The 19,347-nt window shown below is 37.6% G+C and overlaps 1 pseudogene across 1 annotated transcript; it reads right to left on the bottom strand.

The window, feature by feature from the left end:
• Nucleotides 1-15,819: 15,819 nt before the first annotated feature.
• LOC307190379 (transmembrane protein 59-like) lies at nt 15,820-19,131 on the bottom strand (annotated as a pseudogene). The gene is made up of 2 exons: nt 19,098-19,131; nt 15,820-16,328 (listed from the first exon to the last, which is right to left on the bottom strand). The product of its transcript is annotated as a transmembrane protein 59-like (transcript).
• Between the last annotated feature and the right edge of the window lie 216 nt (nt 19,132-19,347).

Genomic DNA, 19,347 nt, shown 5'->3' with positions numbered 1-19,347 from the left:
CTAGATTAAAGACTGAATCCTTTTACTGAATAACTAAATATTATTTTATATTACTTTAAGCATGACCTTGCAATGTCATAAACTACATCAATAATTTTTTTTTAAAAAATTATTTATTTTATTTATTTTTGGCTGCGTTGGGTCTTCGTTGCTGCACGGGGGCTTTCTGTAGCTGCGGCGAGTGGGGGCTACTCTTCGTTGCGGTGCGTGGGCTTCTCTTTGCAGTGGCTTCTCTCATTGCGGAGCATGGGCTCTTGGCACGCGGGCTTCAGTAGTTGTGGCGCACGGGCTTAGTTGCTCCGTGGCATGTGGTATCTTCCTGGACCAGGGTTCGAACCCGTGTCCCCTGTATTGGCAGGAGGATTCTTAACCACTATGCCACCAGGGAAACCCCATCAATGACTCTTAATATCAATATTTAAATCAGATTTTTCCCACATGCAATTGTTTTTCTCATTTTCTGTCTAAGCAAAATTTGCTGATCTTTGTTTTATATCTTAAGTGGCCGTTTCATAATGCAAGTAAGATTAGCTTGTTAGAGTGTTTCTGCACTGCAGCTGGTATTTTTATTATCTTTGTGTATTTGAAAAATATATACTGATGAAATCAGTTGAAGTAACATTGCACTAATAAATGCTATGTCTATATCTTGTAAAACAGGATAAGATTTATCAAACAGAATATCTACACAATTTTCCTTAGTTTAAATATTAAGTATTTTCTTTCATTTTTTGCAAATGAAATCATTTTAGGTTTGTGTCTCTTCAGCTTTCTTTTCTATCATCCCTAGTATTTCAAAACTTGGTTATTTAGCAACTGAATTTATAAAAACATTTAGATATTTCATTCACATTTTTAAAAGCTTGTCATGTTTGACATTTCTATAATTAGATTTTATTTTGTAAGATTATACAACTATAGTGCAAGTTCTTAAAAAACTAAACTGTAAGCTTTTCCACATAAATGAAACAACTTATGCAGAAATACAAATGGAATGTCAACATTGATCTGTCTTGTGCCATTATTTACAGATTTTCTGTTTTGTTAGTTTGTTTTCTGGGTTTCCAACAGGCCATGGAACCTATTTGGGGGCATTAAGGAACTTTACTTATTTACTTTGACTTCTATATAACTATTTTTCGATTTGAAACTATTTTCCACAGTACATAGGAGAATTTTGACAAATTCATATATTTAGAATTTTCCTATGATTTTATTTTTAAAAATAGCTTTGAGGGAGTAAAACTTTTTTAGACCCTAAGATTCTCTAAACACTGGAAATTTTTCTTACAATTAAAGTCTGTTCCCTTTCCAGGATAAAATGCTATTTGTCTACTTAGTAAATAAGATGTTGACAGATTCATCACTCTTTCTTTTTAGCCATTTTTTCATTCTACAAATATCTATATCCAGTGAATGACTCTTCTGTTCCAGTCTCTGTGGCTTGTGCTAGAGTCTTAGTACTGAATAAGCCAGATTCCTATATGAATGGGTACTATGTAAAATAATACCAGTGTAGGGCTGACTCCATGGGTGTACAGTCTGTGTAATCACACTTAGAAAGATTGATGCTCTGCTCTTGCTGTCTTAAAATTCTTAATTTTTAAGCAAGTGGCTCTGAATTTTCATTTGGCACTAGGACCTGCAAATTGTGCAGGTTGTCTTGATCCTACCCCACAACGTTTGTGAGAAACATCGTTCTATCTATCATCTAACTATCTATATCTATCATTATATCTCTGGAACACAGTAGCATTTCGTATCATTTTTTATTATTATTTTATGTAGGGAGTTTATAGCAGATTTTTCCTTTTCTGTACCCATGCAGTTAAATTGTGAAATCTAGGTTGGAGACTTTTAATATGTCTATATTAAGTTACATCTGTTTAAATTCAACCTATCATTTCATCCTGTCAAGAGCCCTTTTTGTTCTCTATAGCAGAGCACCTCCATGTCATCTGCTGACCAGATCAGCTTGTTATCATCATCCAAATTTGTGATGAAAATCTTGCACAGAACAGGACTGAGAAGAACGCTCTGTGTCTCAGCACAGAAAGATGCACAGAAGTTTCATCCATAAGTATTTACCAATACCTTTTGGCAGAATTGTTTATTCAGTTATAAATTCACTCAACTTTGATATCAGCTAGATCTGATTATATCCATCTTGTGCACATTAATATCATGAAATACTTTTTCAAATATATTATTGGAATCTGGATGTGCTTTAAGCTACTAGTCCACATTGAAGCTTGTTCAGTAAACTTCTCCCTAACTTAGAAATTGACTTAGATAAAATTCTAGAGTTAATATTGCATAAAGAAAGCAATAAAGGAGTTAAACTAGGGAGGAAAAAAACCCAGCATTTTTGTTGGACTGTTTTATATTTATTTCGTGGGTTAGTGTATTAGTTTTCTATGGCTGCTGTAACAAATTACCACAAACTTGGTGGCTTAGAGCAATAGAAGTTTATTCTTTTACAGTTCTGGAGCCAGAAGTCTGAAATCAAGGTGTCAGCAGGGCTTTACTCTTTCAGGGGGCTCTCAGGTAGAATCTGTTCCTTGGCTTTTCCAGCTTCTGGTGTCTGCCTGCATTCATTGACTTGAAGCTACATCATCCCAACCTTTGTCTTCATCTTCACACATCTTTCTCTTCTATGTATGTGTAACCTCTCTGCCTTTTATAAAGGTGCTTGTGATGGTATTTAGGGCCCACCTAGATAACCCAGGATAATCTCATCTCAAAATCCTTAATTTAATCACATCTGCAAAGACCTCTTTTCCAAATAAGGCATCAGTCATTAGGTTCCAAGGATTAGGACATGGGCGTATCTTTGAGAACAGTTATTAACCTACCACAGATAATTTTGCCTTTTGATTTTGAATTACATATAGGAAGGGCATTGTACATTTTCATCCTTAGGGCTACTATATATCTTAACCTGGCCCTGGGTAGGTGTTAGTTTCACCTGCTTCTCATGAGAACCTGCTTGTTCTTTCCACCACCTAGGGCTGTAGCTCCTCACCTTTGTGTTATAGAGCTAGGGCCACACTTAACGTGTCTCTAGGTTACTGGGCCATTGCAAGGAAAGCAGTTAATCAGCTGCTGCAGTTAGAATGCTAGAAGTAACAAGTGACATCTTTTGCCATTATTAACTGTGAGAAATTATTTTTGACAATTTATTTATGGCACTTTTAATCACATATCTCTATTGGTATGACATAGGTCATATGTCACTGTTTCTGGTCTCTGAATTCCTTCTGGACCAGCAGATAAGTCCGGTCTCTGAGACTGGGCACAGGAATGAGCTGGCAGAGTTAGTGAGCTGCTAGCTGGTGATGGTGCCGAATGAATCTTGGACCTGGCAGAGACTGCTACCAGAAAAAACAAGGCAGAACAAGCACTTATAGGAGAGGAGATAAGGGGCTTGGACTAGAGAAATTCCGCAAGGCACGGGAAATCAGAGGCCGGCATAGACCGTCTCCTAATTTACCTTTGTATTAATGGGTAGGTAATGAGTGAACAGAGGAGAGATAAGAGAGACGTCAGAATCCACATGACATGCCCTATAGGCAGGGAGGGACCATATAGGGAGTCACCTTCACATTAGCCTGGGTGATAAGAAAGCTATGGGTGCAATCTGGCAATTTTAAAAGGTGAGGTTAAACAAAGAGAGATGGAATTGAGAATTGAGGATAGAAAAGGTGAAGTAAATCAACTGGAAGACCCCAAACCAGTGGGGGTCTCCAGCTTCTAGAGCTTTGGGGAGCTGATATGCCATGAACCCTGCTTCCACCCAGTTAAACTTTCTCCTAAGTTGTTTTGCACTTGATCTGCAGTTCAGCCTCTTTAACTTTTTGCTGGTTCTCTGCATCTCTCATGCCTGCCCCAGTGTAAGGTCAGAAAAAATGAGTTACCTTAGGTCAGAACGCCTATGAAGTCTCTATTTCAGAACTCTTTCTCAACAACTTTATTTTGAAAAACAGTTTCTCAGGAAAATGCATTAGTTGGAAATTGGCCTTAATGGATCCCAGCTTTGAGTACTTATTGAGGTCACCTAGATGAATCAGTAAAAACACAAAGAAATTTAGTAGTTATGTCTTGAAGTAGAACTTCATATTTGGAAGTACGGAAAGTCTTGTAAACAAGCCTTTTAAGAAATCACTTTAAAAACTAACTAAATAAATGGCTATGCTTTGGAGATTTCTAATACACATATAAAGGACAAATGAAAATAATAAACAACTGTTCTAATGTTATGTGAAAGAGTACCTAGGCTTTGGATAAATTTCCAGTAACATGTAATAGCATCAAACTAAAATTTTAAAAGTGCTGTATTCTGAGGCACTGAGATGGAAGTGAAAATGAAAGTTGTTGAAAACTGCTCAAAAAAAGGCGCTTGTGACAATTAAGACAGTGATGTTGAAAATGCATGTGAAGAGGTTGAATAAAACTGTTTAATGAAATGCGGGTATGGAAATAAGCAATATTTCTAAACTAATATATTTTTATATAATGTGGTATTAAACATGGATGTATAAGAAAATAAGTTAAGTAATACAAGTAGACATTTAGCTATTACAGTTACCTCTCTAAACGTTTAAGGGCTCAAGTTGACCCCCCCCCCAAAAAAAACCCTTGGGGATATTTGCCCTCCTAAATGGTCTCTTTCTTAATTGGAATGTTTGGAATGTTTTAACTTTTAATCAATTGTATATTACAAATTCAAAATGTTTAGAAAGGACTGCAAACACAGTTCCTTACCCTAAAGAACCCAGTCTTACTATTAAATCATCAGACGCACAAGCATGCACGCACACACGCACACTTCGAAGGATGGTGCTGTTAAATGGTAAACTGAGGCATATTGAAATTTTTATGAATTTATTTAAGCAAGAATTGATTCGAATGGGGCAGCACCAAACCAGAAGTGTTTGGGAACCCTGGCTGACAGGAGCCAGGGGCTAGGCTTATACAGAGAAAGTGCAGAAGCAAAGAAAGGTTATTTGTCTATAGTTTAAAGCCTAATTGGCTGTTTGAGAGTGGTTGTAATTAGCCTCTTGATTTCTTAGCATTGAGGTATTTACAAACTTAGATTTTCGGTTGCTTACATAGGCTACAGTGGCATTAGAGCCTCATCCATCTAATGGCCTCCTTGTTTGATTAATTTAACAGTGCAAAACATTCTCTCAAGTCTCTGCGTTTCATTACATACAGTCAGCCTAGAGAAACATGTAGGGACCTGTTCTTCTCAGCTTCGCATTTATTTTCTGATTTATGGCCGTCTAGGTTATAGGATCCTTTGTTCTTGCTTCATCCTAAAAAGCAGATCTTCACACATAAGAGTATTCTGGATCTTCAGAGCATCAACAACATGAAAAATACTTACGCTGATGTGATCAACTTTCACAGCAAAACTTAAATGATTCTCTCCCCATCAGGGGTGACGTTCACAAACTGAGGGAAAAACTTCTGTTGCTGTCTCCCAGGCTACAGCTCTCAGTAAGATACGGAACAAAACTCAACTCACAGCCCTTATGTTGTGCGTTTATCTTTCGATTGACGTATTTATTGGAAAAAAGCACAATGCAATTTAATTTTACAACAAAATTAATTAACACTTAAGTTTTACAGATGGAGGGAGCTCCTCTTAAGTACTTAAAAGTCTTAAAATCTCAAATTGTGGGGAAGGTGGGATGGGAAAGATGAAAATGCTAAAACTGTCATCCCATGTAAGAGCAGACAGTTGTATTCATATTCATGGGGATTACAAATCTCTTCCTTCCTGTATTCTTTAGTTTTGACTATCATATAGTTTTCTACACCAAATTGATATTTTGAGAACACAAATAAAAACACATAGTATAGAAGTGGAGATTGAAAATTTATCCAAATAGCACAGAGATCTATTTGTTAAGTAAGAAAAAGAATTAAGACATAATTATTTTAAGACTTCTGATTCCATCTTATCTTAAATCTTTATTTAATTAGTCTACCAAAACTGCGTTGGGTATTTAACATCATAGAAGTAAATATGAATTGTTCTTCTGATTCTTTTTTTTTTTTTTTGGCTGCATTGGGTCTTCGTTGCTGTGCGCAGGCTTTCTCTAGTTGTGGTGAGCGGGGCCTGCTCTTCTTTGTGGTGCGCGGGCTTCTCATTGCGGTGGCTTCTTTTGTTGCATGCAGGCTTCAGTAGTTGTGGCAAGTAGGCTCAATAGTTGTGGCGCATGGGTTTTGTTGCTCCACAGCATGTGGTATCTTCCTGGACCAGGGCTCGAACCTGTGTCCCCTGCATTGGCAGGTGGATTCCTAACCACTGCGCCACCAGGGAAGTCCCTCTTCTGATTCTTTATACAAGCATAAGATCATTAAGAGTTGGATCAGTATTTCACAGAAGACATTTTCCAGATACCAGGAACTGAAAAACCAGTGTGGGAAATATCTCACTTTACCCTTACAGATATGATGACTTCGCTTTTTTACAAAAGACAAAAAAATTAAAAGTAATGTTGTTTCTTAAAAAGTATTGTCTTTCAAGCATATATTATATGACAAATATAAATGTCAGTGGATCATTATACTGATACTTAACTGACTGTCATAACATTAAGTTACAGTGTTGATTAAATAATAAAACCCTTGGAAAGTTCCTCTTTCCTACCTTTATGTAGAACTGACACAATGAAAAGGATGAAACTTTATTGAACCGATGCCATTTTTAAGGAGTACTATGCTGGTCACATGGACTGATTTGCTCGACAATATGGCAGGTTTGGATACCATGATTTTGACATTTATATAGCACTTTTACATACGTTTCTAAATCTTTCATTTATAAATCATTTATTTCATATGGTGTTCATTTCATTTGAACTCCATAAACCTTGGGAGGAAAGTAAAGTGCAAATAATTCCCTTTATTTTAAAATTAAATTTTAAAAACAGGTGAAGCTCAGAGAACTTAGGAGAACTAACCAAAGTGATTTCATTTACCATTTATTAAGTCAATAGGTATTTATTGAAAACTGTATTAGTTAGTATTCCTTTAGTTGCAAGAAGAGAAAAACTTATGAAAGTAACAAACTGAAAGATTTTATTATTTTGATTTACCTGACTGGGAAATACAGGAGGAAATCTGGTTCAGTCAAATAATTATTCATCTCCATTAGCTTTGTTTCCCTCTATAGGTTGGCCTTACTTTGTCTTGCTGTGGATAGATTTTTCTGCAGATAAAAGGGACCTCTTCTACCCCCATCCTGCTGCATTTTGACCCACTATCTAATAGAGTGTCCTCACTGTTAGCTTTTGGGGAGGAGTCTAATGAGTATATAGGACCAGTTAAGAGAACTTTTAAAAGACACCATTAAACAGCTCAGGTTAAATCACATTAAATATGATTAGTACTAATAAATTAATGGAGCATCTTTTCTTTAACTCAGAAGTTTCAGCATTCTCATTTTTAGGTTGAATCTAATCAACACTTTAGAACAGTGACAAATTATTATTCCTTTCTTTGGACTTTTCTGTCCAAGTATAAATGAGTGAAATCTGAATGTCATGGTTGGTTTTAGAGATACCCACGCAGAAAGAAGCCCAGGATGACAAATAGAAAGTGTGTCATTCAGCCTGTGGAAAACTACTAAAGGAAATAAAGTGAACTCGGCTAAGAACTGTAAAGTTCTGAGAAGGAAACGTATTAGTGGAGATTAGAAAATCTTTTTATTAGGCTTTAAAAATCGGATTTATATACAATCCACATTTACTCAAACCCCATTAAGTAGCAATGAAAACAGACAGGGTAGAAAAAGTAGAGGCTTCACTGTAAAAAATATCTTGGCTCAAATTTTCTTTGCTCTGTTTTGGTATGAGCTACCTTAGGTGCAGCTAAACCACATCTCTGTTTTCCAGTCAGTAAGACAGAGCTAATCTATTTCTTAGAGTTGTAAGATTTAAGAAATACTGTAAAACATGCTCAAGTATTATTTTACTCTTCTTTAAAACTATTTAGGGATAATTTCTCATATGGCTGAAGTTTGCACAGGGACAGCAAAAGAAGAGCTAGGGAATGAGTTACTAAAGGGACATGTAGCCTCTTTCTCCATAAGGATCAATACAATGCACAATAATTCTTTATAACATTAAAATGTTATGTTGAATAACTTAGAATAATTCTTAGAATCAGGAGGTCTAGCTACTTTGCAAGTATTATTATTTTTTTCTAGAGTGGTTAGAAGTCATACCCATGAAGTGTAAGCAACTGATTTCCCAGCACAACTCTTCAGAATGTGTTCATTTTTAGAAAAATATCCAGCAGGTGGCACCACAATCATAATATTTACACAGTAACAAGTTCGTAGTGAGGGAGAAAAACAAAAATTATTATGTAGCCAGAAGATGGTGCTAAGTGACCAATCTTTAAAAACCAACATCTGCGTTTGAAATAGGCAACTTCCGTTCTAGTGAATTCCAGGATTTACAATCAGGATGCTGTTGACACCATTGTTTGAAATTCTTCAATTTTAAACTTCAAATTTATTATTTATACAATAAAAGATCCCCGACCAGCTCAAGAAAGCAAGAAATACTTTTCTACTCTACTTTTATAACTCACAGTGGTTGCAAAGAGAAAAGACTATATTTAAAATTTTTTATTTTACTGTTTCTCTAGTTTCATATGTTCAAGATTATACTTTTTTTAAAAATATAAGGACTTATTGTCCACCCCGAAATTCCTTGTTCTTCTCCTTCTATTCTTCCACTAAGATTCTCTTAGGAAAATGAAACGCTGAATTGGAAGACCTAGAACCTGCAGATATGCTTTCTGACATGTCCAAATCAGAAAAAAAAGGTTTGAAACAATTCTGTATATACTCTGTGGACTTTTCTAAAATACTGTTTAACGTCTTCGTATATTCTGTTGTTAATGTTCAAGTCTTTAATCACTTTAAAATAATAGAAAATAAAAAATTAAACTGCTTTCAAAGTTTGCTTTAAACTTTTATCTAAACAAAAACTGTATTCTAGGGGCTTCCCTGGTGGCGCAATGCTTAAGAATCTGCCTGCCAATGCAGGGGACATGGGTTCGAGCCCTGGTCGGGGAAGATCTCACATGCCACGGAGCAACTAAGCCCGTGCACCACAACTACTGAGCCTGCGCTCTAGAGCTCGCCAGCCACAACTACTGAGCCTGTGTGCCACAACAACTGAAGCCCGTGAGCCTAGAGCCCGTGCTCCACAACAGGAGAAGCCACCACAATGAGAAGCCCACGCACCGCAACCAAGAGTAGCCCCTGATCGCCACCCCTAGAGAAAGCCCGCACGCAGCAATGAAGACCCAATGCAGCCAAAAATTAATTAATTAATTAAACAAAAAAAGAAATGTTAAAAAAAAAAAACTTCTAAAAATTTGTGGTGGTTCATTTGGAATTCTCAACACTTGCCTATTAAACATCTCTTAAATGCACCCATTTCTCACCAGTCATCCCATCTCCTTCATCCTTTAGCCTCAGCTACTGGACCATTCCAATAACCTCTTAGTAATTGACTTACATTTCCTCCTTCTCCCCCTCCAACCTGTTTTCTCTCATGAGATCAAAGCGACATATTGTAAATGCAAATTTGATCATTTCACTCTTGTTCTTAAAACTCTTCAATAATCTTTGTAAACAACCAAACCTCAAACATGCCCAAAATTCACTTCTCCAGGTCAATCTCTTAGGAAGTCATTCTTCCCATTCATTTTCTATGCCTTTGCTACACGACCTTTTTCAGACAATGCTCCCTCCTCCTACAGGTCTTGTCTTCTTTCAATTAGCAAATCTGTTCTCCTATGTCTCCATCTAGATGTCTCATATGCATTCTTTGGATCACAACTCAAATCATCGCTTTCTCAAGAAAGCTTACCCTATCACTCAGGGTATCAGAGCTTTCTATTACTTGTCCCACAGGACTGGCTAACTCTCCTCTGTGGCACTCCCCTCTGTAATTGACATGGTTTATGGGAGGTAAGTTGATCAATGTCTCTTTTTGCCCTAACTCTACCATAAGCTTCATGAGGACAGAGGGGTGTTCACTTTTCTTACTGGTGAGTTTGAAAGTGCCATACTTGACATGTGGAAAGCTCTCAATAAATATTAGTCAATTGATGGAATGAATGATTTTAAAAAAAATCAGAAGTCTCTGGAAAGTGTAGTTGACCTTATGGGTTCAGAATACCTTCCACTGGCAAGATGTTTACCCTTAAGAGAAACCTCAGGATGCAGATGAGAGCTGTCTTCAGATATCTACAAGGCTGTCATGAGACAGAAGGGTGAAGCTTATTCTTTGTGTATCCAGAGGGTTGATCTAATACTGAACGCTTACAGAAAGAAAGAAATCCAAGATTTAAAAAATCTGAGTATCTGACAAATTTCTGCATTCAGTGGAGAAATGCCTATAACTGAGATATTTGAATGTAAATTAGTAGTCCATCTGGTGAGAGGCAGAAAGGGGAATTCAAGAACCAGCAGGGCAATTAAGTGGCCTTTGAAGTCCCTGTGAGCTTTGAGATTCTATGGAGGTATGATTTGTTAAAAAGATTATCTCTGTCTTTGCCATGCTGATTGCATTCTGAGACGAATGCTGAATGGAGTATGGCTTCTTCCTTAGAGTTTTGGAGAATAAGTTTCACTGTGTTTAGGACTTAAAAGAACATGTGATTTCCTAACATGATCTGTACCACTAATTTCAGCTTAGGTTTACATTGTCAACCTCTTCTTGGGATACACCTGAAACAAAATGTAACTAGAACTTGCTTCAGATATATTATTTTCTCTGATAACTGAAATCACATTTTTTTATGTAACTTTTACTGCATCACTGATAACATTTACTGATAAACTTTTGAGAATACATTTGATTTTGGGAACAATAAAATTTGTTTAATTTGTTTTTGGGGGGCATTCTAAATTCTGCATTTCACACATCTCAATTCCATCCATAAATGTAAGTGGTTAATGAGTTCTTTGTTCTGTGAATCTAGTTTCAGACTACTGCAGGAAAAAGGGTTAAGATCTTTACACTTAATATATAAGCTCCTAACTTTTATGCCTCAACCCAGATTTTATATTAAACTACAAACAAAAATATTAATTTACCCTCAGGCTCATGATACTATATAAACTAAGTAGTTCTTAACTGTTTTTGGTAGATTGAAAACAAAACTTTCATTTGAAGACCTTCATATCAATTTAATTCCAAGTACAGTGAGATATACATTGTACTATTTTCATGAACAAAAATGAGGAAGCAATCTCAAAGTTGATTGATAGGATAAAGTTTAAATAAACTACATATGTAAAGTAAGCCACAATACAGCCTTTTAAAAGAATGAAATTGTGTAATGAATACTGACGTGGAAATATGTCCATGATATACTATTAAGAAAAAGTATCAATTAGCAAACAGTATGGACAGTGTGTTCCCACTTTTAAAAATGATGTAAATATATCAAAAGATGTCAGAAAGTTTTTATCTAATCTGGTAGCACTGGTTATCTCTGGGCAGTGGGATTGCATATTGGAATGGCTGCAAACATGAAAATTAGAATCTCCCTTTTTATACATTTGATACACTTTGTTGTGGGTAAAATTTTTTCCCACATGCATTTACCTTTAAAAAGAAAACCTAAGAAGGACACGAACTAATACAATCTATTGTTCACTTTCATCTGTAAGAATAAAGAGGAGGAAATGAATCATAGCCAGAGACTAAGATGATATTCACTTCCAGTGTACACTGTCAAAATTCAGAGTTCTTTTGTGAGAAGAATAATAATGAAATCACACATAGGGATCAGAATAACTAAATATCTACTTCCAAATCATCCTTGCTCTTGCCCTAACCAGCTCAAGGAGAAACTCTAGCTTTCTGCAAAATCTCTTTCTACCCCAAATTTTCTTTAGGCCCAGGGGATTTCTCACAGCTCCATCTCACTACATTTTTGTCCTACCATGTTGGACGCCACCATTTCCCCACAGGACTGCTGTTGCTTTACTGGGCACAGTGGATATGGCAGAAATGTTAGAACTCTTAGCTATTACAGATATGCCATGGTTTCTCTCAGTAGGCTTGAGTAGACAGAAGGGAGCATACGTATAGTGGTGAGCAAAGGACATTTCTGGGAATTGTAAAGAGACCAGCTAATTTAAATAAGAATTTGTGTTGGTGAGAAATGGCATGAGATTTAAAAGGAGTATTTATGTTACACAAGATATAAGATTTACAGTCACAATATAATAAAATATAGGTGAATCAGTAAGGCTGAGTGCAGAAAACAGAAATTACTATAAGTATTTTCAGCAGAAAAGAATTTAATACAAGATATTAGGTGCTTACACAATTGTTGGAAGGACTGAAAAAACAGGTCCTGGGCTAGACATTCTGAATGGGTTCCTAGAATAACGCAGAGCTGAACCACAAGGGGAGCTACCATCTCAGAGGCAGCCACTGTTCCTTGCTGTGACAACTTCCTCTCACTCCGGAGGACGAGCAAACTGAAGCTGTGACACGGCTATCAGAAATCCAGGCTAGGAAGTCACTCAGTGTTTTCATAACATTCTGTGTGTTCCACCAAACTTGAGCACGAGGACTGGAGTGCAGCTGTGTGAAAGTCTCACATTTCTAAATTGTCTGCAGCAAAAGCCAAAGGGGGTAGGGAAATGGCTGTTTCTTCAATCTGCCTTCCAGATCTCTCCTAAGTACTGGCAGTATGTAATTCGCATCCAGAATGCTAGCTGCATGAGTATTGGGGGGGATTTAGGTGATTACTTTCTAAACCCTCCAAAGTGAAGACTTGAGGTTGAGAATCAAAATATCCACCACATATAGGGAAGTTCCAAGCAGGAAAATCAACTATTAATAATATGGCCATCCAGAAAAAGTGCTATTAACATTCTGTCACAAAACTATTTTCTTTCCATGTGTTAGCCTGCCTATCTATCTATCTCATCTATCTCTATCTCATTTACTCAATTGGAAACAGTTATTATTTTTCTAGCTTGTTCAGCAGACCTTTATACTCTTCTTCAAGTAAAAACAGTATTTGTTTTCCTTTAAGGAAGCTCTATCTCAACCCATATCCATGTTGTCCGGGCTAACAAAGTTTATCCCCTTCAACCCTAATATCCCAAAGTGCCACTTATAGGTTATATGAACAAAAAGTTCATTTTTTTCCCTAATCATTTTTGACTTCAGTTTTTATCAGTGGTATCTGGATTGTAGACTGGGAAATACTTTATAACCTTTGATTTTCCTTGATCAACATGGACTGAGACACAGAGAGAGAGAGAAAGAGAAATGTTTATTCTGAAGAATTGGCTCACATGATGAAGGAAGCTGAGAAGTTCCATGATCTGTGGTCTACAGCCGTAAACCCAGGAAAGTCAGTGGTATAAATCAGTCTAGGTCTGAAGGCCTAAGAACCAGGGGAGTGATGGTTTAAATCCCAGCCCAAGGGCCAGATGAGATGTGATGAGATGTTCTAAGTGAAGCAAGCAGGCAGGAAGCAAGAAAGGGTGAATTCCAACCTCCTCTACTTCTATTGTATTCAGCCCTCAACAGATTGGATGATACCCATCTGCATTGGGAGGCCAATCTACCTTACTCGGTCCATGGATTCAAACGTTAATCTCATCTGGAAACACCCTTACAGACACGTCCAGAAGTGTTTTAAAGATATTTCTACTAGTTAATTGGATTGAGGAAAAGTTCAAAATTCAATGCAATGCTATGAATCATGTTATGAATGTTGCCAATGTTAAGATTCAGCAGCAAAATTATTAGATGCTGTTTTAATTCCCTTGATTTTCTTTTTCCCACTATTTGGAGCAGAATTTCTCAATGGTTAATCCTCATGTTATGGAGGCAACTTTTTATCAGCCTTTTGCCCCATCCCTTTCTGTGCCTTTCATGAGACAAGATGAAACTCATCTTCTTTGTGGTTCTTCCCTCTATCCTTATTCCTCACGCTTGGCATTTTTAGATGGGCTGAAGTATAACTGGTTTTATGGGAAAGACTAGGACGTATGAAACCGTGTATTAGGAAATATCAGATATAAGGGCTTTAGAGTCAGACAAACTTGGGTTTGAAGACTACCTCTATCTCTTATCAGTTGCATGGTCCTGGGAAAATCACTTGGAGCCTCAGATAAGTTATTTCTAAGGTAAGATTTTTATAACCATTAGAGATAAAGCATAAAAGCAAGGTGTTTAGCACACAAGAGGCTAATGTTGAAGAAAGTAATGATCAACATTATTATTATCTATTTTATGCAGTCTGATGAATAAAACATTAATGAAAGTGTTTCCTGTACATTTTTACATTATTACAATTGCCATCCTTATCTATTTAAAAAAACAATCACTACTAACAGCGCTGAGCTCTTTTTTTAACATCAAGATTTATAAAATGAACTTACTTGAGATGAAATAAGGCTGATGACTCAGGTTCAAGACTGTTTTCTTGAGCAGATGTTACCAAGAAAGTAAAACTTCACAAAGAAGTTTCTCTGATGTGAGGGTTATTTCAGCCCAACCCAGTCCATTCACACAGGCAGTTGCAAAGTATGTTATACGGCCACGAGTATTGACTGAAGGCTTTGTGTGCTGTGATAAATTCTGCTTTAGATGTCTATCCTAAAGCCTTCTATTTTAGCAAATATCCCAGCAAGTCAACAGCGTTTTCTGTGGTGCAGTCAGAACAGTTTTCAGCTGAATCCCTTGCTTTTTTAACATTTATCACCACGGCTCCTCGGGGCTACATAACTCATACGAAACAAGGTTTCCATCTGCCTGTGTCTCATTCCTCTCCACATGCAGCGCTCACCCCAACATGTGCTATGCTCCAGGGTCCTGCAGAAAAAAGCACTGGTGTGATACATCTTCATGTGGACGCTTCAGCTCTGCTGCTGCTGCCGTCACTCCTGCCTTATATTGCGGCACAAATATGATGAAAGGAAACAAGAGCAGAGATGTTGGTCTTAGTAGCTAAAGATGATTTCTCGTGGGACTTTAACCAAAGGCATGCTCTTACAAACAGGAGATTCCAGTTTGGGACTGCATACTACAATTTACACGGGTACTAATACTGAAGAGCCCTCTTTGAATAAAACTCAAATTCTGTTTCCAAACTTCTGATTCTTTCCTGGTTATTTTTTGAGAAAAAGGTACAAAGAACAAGGATAGCACATGCACTGCCATGCCTTTCTCTACTCCTGCTCAAGGCAAGGCTGGCAGGCATTTTTGGTTGCACATCTAAACACATCTCTTCCTTTCTTGCTAACAGGATTCCAAACGGGTTTGGGTGATAAGATGCCCAGCCACATGATATTTATTGGTCTGGGAGTTGGAGATGTAGGCAAGTTTGAGAGGGATATGCTGAGAATAATTTCCCTTCCTGATCAAAGGGAGCATGTAAGTAGAAACCCATTTTGCCCATGCCTTTTATTTATTTATTTTTTGGTGAGAATGCTGTTGTGTCTCCAGCTGTGGCACCAATCTCACAACCACATGGAGAGTAGTTGCCAACCCAGCAATGGTGACAGAAAAGTTGGGAGAAGTCTTTGGTAGCACTGCTGAACGGCCACTCCAATGCTGGCCCGTCCTACCTCTAGACTTCTGATTTGGTGAGATGGTAAGTACCTGTTTTTGGGGGGTTTTTTTTAAGTTTATTTGCATTTAATAGTGATTTTTAAGCCCTATATCCAATGAAACCATTTTAAAAAGCACTATGTGGAATGGAAATTTAGATGTCTATTACACTTTTCTTTTAAAAAAAAAAACCTTAAATTTCTGAATGAGCAAGATTCATTTTTGCAGGTAGAGGCCCTGCTTCTTCGTGATCTTCACCTTTAGATCTAGCAACCACAAGAGAAGAAGCTGGATATCTGTTTAGCTTTTGTTCATTCACAAATTCCAAGTCACCACAGATACTCAGCTCCTCAGAGGGAACATACTGCTCCGCAGCTGTAGCCACAGTTGCACAACAAATCCAGAGCAATACCATCAGGGAGAGGACAAGAGTCACGGTTAAATTCCACCTGGAATAAGAGAGAGACATCTTAAAAAGTCATCACTTTCTCCGTCTTCAAGATAGTTCCTATGTGCTTGTGAACTTCTCGTTTGAAGATCTGAGGACATTTTGCTTAGTGACGGTTCTTTCGAAATTTTAGGCCTCCTGCTCCAACTGTGGTGCATACTGGACTTCTGGCTTCAACTGGAATATAACTGTTTTTCCATCATCAGCTTGAAAACAAAAAGTCCACGAAGAGGTTATGAAGCTCTGTGCAGAGCCTTTTATTATTTATTTATTTTTAAAAACAACAGAAACTTATTTCTCACAATTCTGGAGGCTGGAAGTCTGAGATTAGGGTGCCAGCATTGTCAAATGAGGGCTCTCTTCTAGGTCGCAGACTTCTTACTGTATCTTTACATGGTGGGAGGGGCTGGGGAGTTCTGTGAGGTCTCATAAGAATACTAATCCCATTCATGAGGGCCCCACCCTCAAGACTAAAGCACCTATCAAAGGCCCTACCTCCTAATACCATCACATTGGACATTCTTTTTTTTTTTAACTTTGTATTTTGTATTGGAGTATAGTTCATTAACAATGTTGTGTTAGTTTCATGTGAACAGCAAAATGATTATTGAAGATCTTGTTTTTTCAGGAACAGGCCTTCTCACAGGTAAACTTGGAGTACCTTTTTGATTTTGGGGGTGGGCTGGGGCATCATTTTGGTGGATTTGTGCCAGGATGTAGTGGGATAGAGCTGGACTAAGGAGAGGTGGGCATCTGAAGCCTCCAGATGAGAAAAAATTCTCTGCATGAGGGCAAGTTAATTTTCAGGAAGCTTAGGGATTCAAAGTCAAGGAAAAACCATAACCTTCAAGTAGGCTGAGAATGAAAGATAAAACACAAAAGATCAGAAGTTTCTTATGGGAGAGCAGAAGCAAGAGTATGGGTCAAGTGAGAGAACTAAGTGTATTTCCATGAAAAGAATAGGGTGTCCAAGGCTGGTAGCTATTGGATCCCTTCCTGCCCCCTAAGGAGTGTGTGATCCTGGCTTAAAAGCACAACATCATAGAGATAAATGAGTCCTTTTTCTAATGTCCCAGCATCTTTTCAATTCCCCTTTCCCTAAGCTCTGAACCACGGAAGGCATCTCGTGTTAAGAAGTGGATTTGTGGGCCTCTGAATAAAAAGTTGTGGCTTTCTACAGAATAGTTCCTATTCTAAAATCACCAGCCAAAGCAACATTCTGTTCAGAAAATGGTAAAAATATGATTAGGGGCTTTTCATATATGTTGCTCTGTATAGTCAAGTTAAGAAGCCTTTTCTGGGAGCCTTTTAAGAGCTTGGCACTGGACCAGTTATCATCTTTCAGGAATAACAGTGTCATATTGTACAAGAACCTTGTAAAATCCATGCAAAAATATAGCAAAGGGCACACTTTCTCTTTCTTTCCAGCTAGCTTTTCTCTTTAAAAGCAACCTCTATCTATCAAAATCAGTTCACATCTCTTTCTCTAATATATCATGAAATACCTATCTATGATGTTTCTCTTCCAACATGCAGACATCAATAAAGTGTTGGTCAACCTCTCTCAAGGAGAGTATTACAACATTCACTTGGAAACAATTATATATATATATATTTCATAGTCATTTGTCAAAGCTTCCTAAAACATCTGAATTTATGCAATAGCTACTGTATCAGTCAGGATTATTAAGTGGAAGCAACAGTAATAACTCTCATTTGAGCAGAACATTTGTTGAAAGGTTATTGAGCAGCTCTCAGAATCTCTGAAAATGGTTAGAATCTATGTAGCCAAGGACAATGCCCTAAATGACACTGAAGAACTTGTCTGGTCTAGACATCACTGCACTCTCTTGGTCATGGGCACCACAGTATACTATGCAGACACCATCAACACTGGTCCATGACACTAGCTTTGGATACATGGTGTAGTTTACTACTGATTCAGCCTTACCACTGACGCCACCCTCTGGAGAATAGACTCTACGCAGTTACCATCTTTTGCATTACTAATATATGATTCAAAGAGCAGCTTGGGTGCCTGTGATTGGAGGAGATTGGATTACATCCCTGAGCCTCAACTGCAAGGAAAGCCAGGAAAATGAGAATTTGGAATTTTCTATTTATTTAGTAGGAAATTATATTTGTCTCATTGGCTAGGAATTTCTGAAATGAGTATAGAGGGAAGCATTTGGTCATGTCTGTAGAAATTTTTTTACTGTTATTCTCTGGCTGGAGTGTGAGGTTTCTGTTGACATACAGTGGGTAGAGGCCAGAGATGCTGCTAAACATCCTACAGTGCACAGGACAGGTCATGACAACAGAGAATTATCAGTAGTGTCTTTGTTGAGAAATACTGCCCTTAATAGAAAAGGATTGCACATACACGTGGCCAAATGAATGACAAATAATCAGGCAGTAGATGGTTTGCCACCTTGGGAGTTTGGTTCAAAACCTGGGTAAAATTTGCAACTGACTCCTGTACAGAGAGGGAAAGGAGAGGTCGAAAAAAGAGGCAGACCACTCCATATTGGTAGGTGGCACATTTAATAAGCAAGGAAAGTTACGTACAAGACTTGTCTTGGAGGGCCACAAAATGAGTAGATCTCTGCATCTACCCACTAGAATCTTGAAAGTTTATATAGCAGCCTTGATAAGTTCAGTCACGTATTCAGTCCAGATGGTCTCAACTACACATTGCTCTCTCAAGGCTGTATCTTTAAAATTGCTCCCACTATGAGAACAGTGGGCAGAACATACATTTCAAGGAAAGGAGAGGAGATAAAGAGCTTCTGATTGCCCAGGTCTAGCTTGTGGGTCAACCAGCGATCACGTCCTCTGGATGAACTCCTCCAACAGCAGTGACCAAAGCTCTTTTCTTTTCTTCTTTATTTGGTTTGTTTTTACAGTTTCCATGCTTTGCTTCAATTATACTTTTCTATATTTTGTGAGAGAAGACACATATGAAGCAGATGCAACAGATTCACTATCAACAAGGAAACATTTCAGAGAAGTCAATAACTTACCTGAGATAACACAGATAGTACGTGACAGAATCATGACTGAAACCCATAAAGGATTTCAAAGCTCATGTCCGTTCCACTCTGCCATGCTTTTTTCTATTGTTATCTGGGACCACAGACAACACATTTATGACAAGATTTTTACACTTTTGTAGAAAGTATAGATATAGCACGCAACAAAATGGGAGTAAGTCCTAATTTCATTGATGTGCTATAACCATCTGAGTTGATAGTGTACTCAACCTCCATCCCA

Source organism: Stenella coeruleoalba (genome assembly GCF_951394435.1).
Source record: "Stenella coeruleoalba genome assembly, chromosome: 8".
In the NCBI taxonomy this organism is placed as follows: Eukaryota; Metazoa; Chordata; class Mammalia; order Artiodactyla; family Delphinidae; genus Stenella; species Stenella coeruleoalba.
Note: the sequence above shows the minus strand (reverse complement) of the source record. Positions and strands in the feature narration are given on the sequence as shown.